We start from the raw sequence: 8,783 nt of genomic DNA on the forward strand, positions 1-8,783 counted from the left end.
CCTCAGTCTGCTTCCTGGAGAGGACAGAAAGGATTGACAAAGATGAACATATTCACATAACATTCATATAAACACACTCACATGCAATTTGTTTTTACATTGAGGATAATCTACCCATGTCCAGTGTCTTATTGCAAGCTATGAATGACTACAGGGTTGTATTCATTAGTGCACAACATAGCAAAATGTTTTGCAACAGAAACAGTTTGCATCACGTTGTAGTGTCTGGAGTAAGCGGTTTACGTTGGTGTGCATAATAAATACGTGTGTCAGATGATCTTGCTATTGAAACTCACCACCCAGGGTTTCTTCTTATCCAGCATCTTAATCATGTCCAGGTGCCTCTTCTTCTCATAGTAGCGCCCCACGCCATGCTTGTTCCGTTCCTTCCTCTGCTTGAACTTCTCCAGGGCGCTGGCCTTCTTCCTTGCACACATTCTACCAAAAAACAATACCAGCATACCATTGAACTTGCTCTCCCCTGAGCGGTCAACACCACAGCAAAAACATCTTTATAAAAGAAGAAGCAATGAGTCCCCGTTCATCCATAGAGCTAGAGTTAAAACTGTGCTCACCTCCAGTTCCCTCTCTTTGGTGCGGAAGATCTTGAGCTTGCAGTGGAACTCGTACATCTCTGGAGGCCCCACTGACTTCTCTGTGGCCTCTAGCAGCTCAATCTTGGTCATCTTGGCAAATTCACCCACCTTCTCCTGCAAAGTCACAGGGCAGGAGGCAAAGGGTGGTCAGAAAATTGGAAGGAGTAGGACGTTAGCATTGAAGTAAAAAAAAAAGAAAGAAGGTGTTACCTCCAAGTTTACACTCACCTGTGGCAGGAACTGGCAGAGGTTGCTTACTTGGATCTGTAGAGCCTTCACCTCCTCCACAGCCTTCTGGCAGGAGTGTCTCCCATTCAGCAGCCACACTGACTGGTTCCCATTCAGCAGCCACACTGACTGGTTATTCTCCACGTGGATCTCTCTGTTGATCACCAGGTTTCCCCCGGCCTTGTACCTGAAAAAACAGGTGGGGTTCCATCCATGTTATTATACCCACTATTGGAAACATATGGGAATCAGTGTGATGGCATTTCTGATTTAATCAATAACAGACTTACAATTTAATCTCAACCGAGCCTTTGTTGCACCCACGCTTCACGTACAGTCCAACCTAGTCAGAATAATACAAGTTATCAATTAAATTCTGTACAATCAAATACAAAACCTAAAACAAACAGAAATGAAGTACAATATAGAGTGCCATACATGCAACAATCCAAAATAATGCTACGGAAAGTTTGAAGCTCTTGAAGTTAAATGAAAGTTGACAACATATCCCAGTTGTAGCTAGCTAAAGCCAGTAATGTTACACTTGTTAATAAATAGCCAACTACCTTGTCCCCTCTGCCCAGATTGGTAGTCTTTCCTGCTAGACCCAGACATATGGCACAGACAATACTGGACTTCCCAGTTCCATTGGCTCCCACAATCATGTTCGGGTTTGGTGTGGTCGTAGGTTCTGTGTGAAGGAGTGAATTGTGTCACCTTAACTTAAGTGCAGCAACTTTATCTAATAGTTAGCATATTCATTTAGTTAACGTTAGGTAGCCTCGGCTACAATACAACAACCTATGTCGGACACAAGCACATTCAGCAACTTTGACGCTTGCTGGCACATTTAGTTAGCTACAAGACTAGGTCATACATAGAATTACCATAATCTTTGACTCGGTTGTTCATGCCTAGTAGGTGTCTCTCTGCAAAACAGCAACATCTCTCACAGCTAGCTAGATTAGCTTACTTCAAACATTTCACAAGGATAACGTATGCTAGCACACAAGAGACGTAGCTAACGTTAGGTAAATCGCCATCACGTCATTGTGGTTACTTAGCTTGTTTGTTTGTTTGTTTGTGAGCATTTCAAGGGGGAGTTGACTCACAGGAAGTTTTGCATTATGATGCAAAGTATGGAGCCTTCGACAAAACCAGCCATTTTACCAACTCCAACGGGACGTGGGTCAGTTTCAGTACCAGAGGACGAGCTAACTTCATTATTTGATGTTTGTGTGTTCGTTACGTTACATACTCTTTTCGCCCACAGAAGCCATGTTGTTCTTGAAAATTATAAGACGCCCTAGCAGTCTGTCACTGCGATTCGAGCGCCCAGTGTGGAAGGTTTTGATTGATGATTGGACAAGGTGGATCACGTGTAGTTCATCAACAAAACAACATGCAACACATTCTTCTTCTGTGGGTTTTATGGCGGACTACACCCCCAAAATGTGTATTGCCGCCACCAACTGGACAAATTGAAACCAAAACAAGGTAAAAAAATAAATAATAATCCATACGTGAGAGGGAAACTAACTTACTTCACCCAAATAGAAATAGTACATTTACAAAACAACATTCCTACTTCTCTCTTCTTACAATACTCGATATCTCCCTTCTCAGGCTCTAGGACCTAAGAGGGTGGTACGGCTTGTGATAATATTCCATGTTACTCCTTCACCGAGAAGTTTTTCAGCCCCAGGAGCCGCTCCTCCTCTTCCACAATGATTTCTATCTTCCTGGACTTGCTTTCCACCTTGGCAGTGCTATTTATCACCATAGCTATAAAGGCCACAAATTCCACCTTCTTAACCTTTGAAATGGCAGGATCCTGCTGGTGAAAGGCAACCCCTGCAGCCTGCAGTGAAGGCATTCCCACCACCATGGACTCTTCATTTGCACCATTCCAACCCTCAACCCGTTTAACAGCTGCTGCATATGATATGCTCTGGATAGCCCTGACTTTGGCCACCTCATTCTCTTTTACCCTTGTGGGGCAATCGAAAGACGTAGCTTCATGCTTCCCACCACAATTGCAACATGTCACATTTATCACTTTTATAACACATAATATGATATTTTCCACAACTTGGACCTCTCGGCTTCTCCCTTCTGCAAACACTTGAAACATGACCAAAATCTTTACAATGATCACACTGTATTGGTCTTGGGATAAATGTACCCTAAATATACCCTAAATGCACGTGAGTAGGGAGAGACTCCATATCAAAAACCAAAATAACACTTTTTCTTCACACAATTAATCTGATGTGCATCAGTCACACCAAGAAGAGTTTATTTGTATTTTTTATTTAACTAGGTAAGTTGACTGAGAACACATTCTCATTTACAGCAACAACATGGGGAATAGTTACAGGGGGGAGGAGGGATGAATGAGCCAATTGTACGCTAGGGATGATTAGGTGACCATGATGGCCAGGACACCGGGGTTAACACCCCTACTCTTACAATAAGTGCCATGGGATCTTTAGTGACCACAGAGAGTCAGGACACGCATTTAACATCCCATCCAAAAGACAGCACCCTACACAGGGCAATGTCTCCAATCACTGCCCTGGGGGTATTGGGATATTTTTTGTAGACCAGAGGGAAGGGTGCCTCCTACTGGCCCTCCAACACCACTTCCAACAGCATCTGGTCTCCCATTCAGGGACCAACTAGGACCAGCCCTGTTTAGCTTCAGAAGCAAGCCAGCAATGGGATGCAGGGTGCTTCATCTCTTCAACATCTACTTCCCACAAGATATAACCCCCTTGAGGGGTGCCCTGTTCCTAAGAGACACACACAACACTTCAAACTTATTAAATCGGGAAAGACGAAATACACGTTTCTTCTGGAAGTGCAAAAAAATCCAAACCAGCCCATCTCTTGTGATCCTCACAGCCTTCATTCTACCCAGCACTCTCTCCACCAGTGTGGATATCTCAAATGGATTCCTCAAGATGGGTAATTTGATCAGCTGCTCCTCATTTACAAACCGTACTCCTACAAGATACTTAGTGACATTCTCATCATTGTACTCTACTGTGATCTGTTTTCCATTATTTTGGACAATATTCCAATTCTGCTTGATTCTACAGCCATTAGATTAATAATCCACTTCATCATCCACTTCCGCCATCTTTTCTCTACTGCTCCTGTTACCACATGCAACTCATGTCCACGAAGTGGGGCAGTAACAGTTTGTTACAGTAATCACAGTAATTCATTATGTCGGCCTTCCGCATCAGCAGAAGAAGGTGGCCGAGTTACAGCGGTGTTTGTCAGACAATGAGGCATCCCGAAATTCGGTATTCTCACGAAAAAGTCTGTTGCATCCGAAAGGTTCTTAATAGCTTCTCCGTTTGGAAGTTAAAGGCATGCTTTGTGATTTCTGATCAAATCAAGACAAGGAAACATGTTGAAAAAGCTTCTCTCTTTAAAAAAAAATTGTTTTACCATTAATCCAATTCATATTCATCTGAAGACAAAGTATCCTCTATTGCTGGGGAAATGTTGACTATGACTATTACCAGTTTCTATACAAAGAGCAAGTATAGTCAGGTGTGACAAATTTAAAAACGTTTACAGTGATAAAGCAATTTGATTGGTTGTAAATGCGAGGTTCTCTTTTACTCATCATGGCAAAGTTGTATTTTGTGTTTGACATCAATATGTCTTTATATTATACTTTCTAATCGACCTGGCCCGGGTATCCTGGAAGGATATTGACCTCATTCCATCAGTAGAGGATGCCTGGTTATTCTTTAAAAAGTGCTTTCATCACCGTCTTAAATAAGCATGCCCCATTCAAAAAATATAGAACCAGGAACAGATATTCCTGGTTCACTCCAGATCTGACTGCCCTTGACCAGCACAAAAACATCCTGTGGCATACTGCATTAGCATCGAATAGCCCCCGCGATATGCAACTTTTCAGGGAAGTTAGGAACCAATATACACAGGCAGTTAGGAAAGCAAAGGCTAGTTTTTTCAAACATTAAATTTGCATCCTGAAGCTCAAATTCCCAAAAGTTCTGGGACACTGTAAAATCCATGGAGAATAAGAGCACCTCCTCCCAGCTGCCCACTGCACTGAGGCTAGGAAACACTGTCTCCACCGTTAAATATATGATAATTAAGAATTTCAATAAGCATTTTTCTACGGCTGGCCATGCTTTCCACCTGGCTACCCCTACCCCGGTCAACAGCCCTGCACCCGCCACAGCAACTTGCCCAAACCTCCCCCATTTATCTTTCACCCAAATCCAGATAGCTGATGTTTTGAAAGAGCTGCAAAATCTGGACCCCTACAAATCAGCAGGGCTAGACAATCTTGACCCTCTCTTTCTAAAATTATCCGCCAAAATTGTTGCAACCCCTATTACTAGCCTGTTCAATCTCTCTTTCGTATCGTCTGAGATCCCCAAAGATTGGAAAGCTGCCGCGGTAATCCCCCTCTTCAAAGGGGGAGACACTCTAGACCCAAACTGCTACAGACCTATATCTATCCTACCCTGCCTTTCTAAGGTCTTCGAAAGCCAAGTTAACAAACAGATCACTGACCAGTTTGAATCCCACCGTACCTTCTCCGCTATGCAATCTGGTTTCCGAGCTGGTCATGGGTGCTCCTCAGCAACGCTCAAGGTCCTAAATGATATCATAACCACCATCGATAAGAGACAATACTGTGTAGCTGTATTCATCGACCTGGCCAAGGCTTTCGACTCTGTCAATCATCACATTCTTATCGGCAGACTCAACAGCCTTGGTTTATCAAATGACTGCCTCGCCTGGTTCACCAACTACTTCTCAGACAGAGTTCAGTGTGTCAAATTGGAGGGCCTGTTGTCTGGACCTTTGGCAGTCTCTATGGGGGTGCCACAGGGTTTAATTCTCGGGCCGACTCTTTTCTCTGTATACATCAATGATGTCCCTCTTGCTGCTGGTGATTCTCTGATCCACCTCTACGCAGACGACGAATAAAACAGCGAGTGGGGTGTTTCGTTTCCTATTACGTCTCAGGTGTTATTGTACAGAGGAGGAGAGGGATTATGGGTAGTGATGTTTTTCACCACTTGCCTGATGCTGTTGGTCACTTTGGTATTCCACTGTTTAAAAAGAAAAACCAACGAGGAGAATCGCTGACTACAGACTTCGGCATTCGTGTTTCATTTTAAACTGCTGCTCCTTATGAAGCTGGAGCCAAACCAAAGGACTGACAATTAAAAAAAACGATGTCAAAGATACAATGTAAGGCCGAATAAACACAAGGGGTTCCGTCACAAACATTATGAAACACTATAGGCAAGGCATGCACAGGACAGTTGTTCTGACTGAGGAATGAAAATAACTGACTAACTAAAAAGGAAAGCCATTGTTAAGCCATTTTACATTGGCAACATGTGGACTCTGGATGGTGACCTCTGTCGCTATCCAGACACCTTGTCGTTCTGGGTCCATATCCTCTCCTGTGTGATTCCGCTCTGATCCTGAATGTAAACGGTGAGAGCCTGGTCTGTCTGGATGAATTCACAGAGAGAGTAGTGGAACCTCAGACAGTACTTCATGTTGCCGGGCAGAAGAGGCCCGAGCAGGTGGCTAATATAGCCAGCGCGTGGATTCAGCCGGGAGCGGGCCAGAAGGAAGGATCCTGTGTGAAGAGAAAGAACTGTTATTATTGTCTTGAGCAATATTGTTTTCTGTCAATTGGTTTGCCGTGGAATATTTTCACTTTGCACACATTGGTTAAGTCCGGGAACATGGACATATACAAACAGACCAGCCATGACCTCCGTAAGGTAATCAAAGAATTGACAAAGTGGAGTCGCAATTCAACAGCTCAGACATGTGACGCATGTGGCAGGGACTTCAGACAATTGGATTATAAAGGGGAAACCAGCCACATCGCTTACATCAACACCTCACTCCCAGATAAACCGAACGCCTTCTTCACCCCCTTTGAGGAGAATATGACAGAGCCGCCGACGGGGGCCCACTCTGCTCACGAGGACTGTGATCTCTAGATCTCTGTGGCCGACGTGACTTTCAAGAGTGTTAACCCTCGCAAGGCTGCTGGCCCGGATGGCATCCCTAGCCGCATCCTCAGAACATGTGCAGACTAGCTGGCTGGAGTGTTTATGGACATATTCAATCTATCCATATCCCAGTCTGTCATCCCCACTTTCTTTAAGATGTCTACCATTGTTCTTGTACCCAAGCAAGCAAAGGTAACTGAACTAAATGAATGTCACACTATAGTACTCACTTCTGTCATCATGAAGTGCTTTGAGAGGATTATCAAGGACCATATCACCTCCACTTTACCAGACACCCTCAACCCACTACAATTTGCACACCACCCTAATAGTCACTGCTCTGCACACCGCCCTATCCCACTTAGGCAAGAGGAATACCTAAGTGAGAATACTGTTATTCGACTACAGCTCGGGTTTTAACACCCAGCAACTGGGTCCTAGACATCCTTACGGGTCGCCCCAGGCTGTGTAGGTAGGCAATAACACCTCCGCCACGCTGATCCTCAACAAGGGGCCCACCAGGGATGCGTGCTCAGCCCGCTCCTCTCTGTTCAGCCATGACTGCGTGGTTATGCATGACTCCATCAAGTTGTCTGACGACATAACAGCAACAGTGCCTGATCACCAATAACAACGAGACAGCCGACAGGGAGGTTGTTAGTGCCCTGATGGAGTGGTGCCAGGGAAATAACTTCTTCCTCAACGTCAACAAAACGAAGGAGCTGATCGTGGACTACAGTAGACAGCAGAGAGAGCACGCCCCCATCCACATCAACGGGCCGCAGTGAAGAGGGTCAAAAGCTTCAAGTTCCTTGGCGTGCACATCACGTAGGACCTGAAATGGGCCCACCACACCAACACCGTAGTGAAGAAGGCACAACAATGCCTCTTCAAACTCAGGAGGCAGAATAAATTCAGCATGGCCCCTAAGACCCTCATGAACTTCTACAGATGCACCATCGGGAGCATTCTGTCATGCTGCATCACTGCCTGCTACGGCATCTGCACTGCCCACAACCGCATTGCTGTCCAGAGGGTAGTGCGGCCGGTCCAATAGGGACACACTGCCTGCCCTCCAGGACATCTACAGCACCCTGTGTCATAGGAACTTTGTCTGGTCTGTCCCTTCATGTTCGCCTTTCCCTCTTTCCTGAAGGTGCAGTGAAATGCTACATGGGAAAACAGGTCAGTTCTAGGTGAAATATTACAGTATACACACTTTATTATGTGAAGAAGGACTTCAGCAATCAATGGATCTCTTTTGCTAAGAGAGAAGAGTGGGCTCATTTACAGTGTTAGACCAAGTATTGAGAGAACTGAACCAGCAAGATACACAGAAACCAATTAGTGCAGAAACTACCACAATCATCATAAAATGACAATCAACAAAAACTGTAAAATAACATGCCCTTTCTCAAGCACCTTGTAAACACTGTGAGAATGTTTTCATAAACACCTAAGTGTGCTTGAAGAATACGATATCTGTAGCCATCTGGGTTGACACAGTGCTGTTGTGTGTTAGCTGATACCCTGACGGGTTCTGTGCAGAATGTGGCAAGGGACCAGAGGACTCTATGTGTCAGGTCTTTTTGGGTGTCTAGGCCAGCATTGTGTGGAATTTCCAGGCCATCATTGTAAATAAGAATTTGTTCTTAATGACCTGGGGAAATGATTTCAAGTCCCTGTTTTTGAACGGCACCGAAGATCCTCTGAGTAAAAATATTATTATTAACATTATAATGCAACAATGTCCCACACTTATTATGGGAGTGTCATGGATTGTTATGGGAGTGGTTTGAGCCTTGCAATGATGTGCAAATTCTGTAAGCACAAACGATTGATAGGACTACCATATGGTTGGTCAGCTCATATCAAAAGATTAATAACAGTTCAGCCATTGGACAGCACCACCTGCAGC

The 8,783-nt window shown here is 44.4% G+C and overlaps 1 pseudogene across 1 annotated transcript; it reads right to left on the minus strand.

Moving 5' to 3' along the window:
- Nucleotides 1–2: 2 nt before the first annotated feature.
- Nucleotides 3–2,131, minus strand: LOC110509769 (structural maintenance of chromosomes protein 5-like; annotated as a pseudogene). Its single transcript, XR_016493150.1, has 7 exons — nt 1,712–2,131; nt 1,391–1,515; nt 1,115–1,167; nt 825–1,011; nt 576–710; nt 297–438; nt 3–14 (listed from the first exon to the last, which is right to left on the minus strand). The product of XR_016493150.1 is annotated as a structural maintenance of chromosomes protein 5-like (transcript).
- Nucleotides 2,132–8,783: the final 6,652 nt, after the last annotated feature.

Source organism: Oncorhynchus mykiss, chromosome 29 (genome assembly GCF_057628025.1).
Source record: "Oncorhynchus mykiss isolate SJ-2025 chromosome 29, ASM5762802v1, whole genome shotgun sequence".
NCBI lineage: Eukaryota > Metazoa > Chordata > Actinopteri > Salmoniformes > Salmonidae > Oncorhynchus > Oncorhynchus mykiss.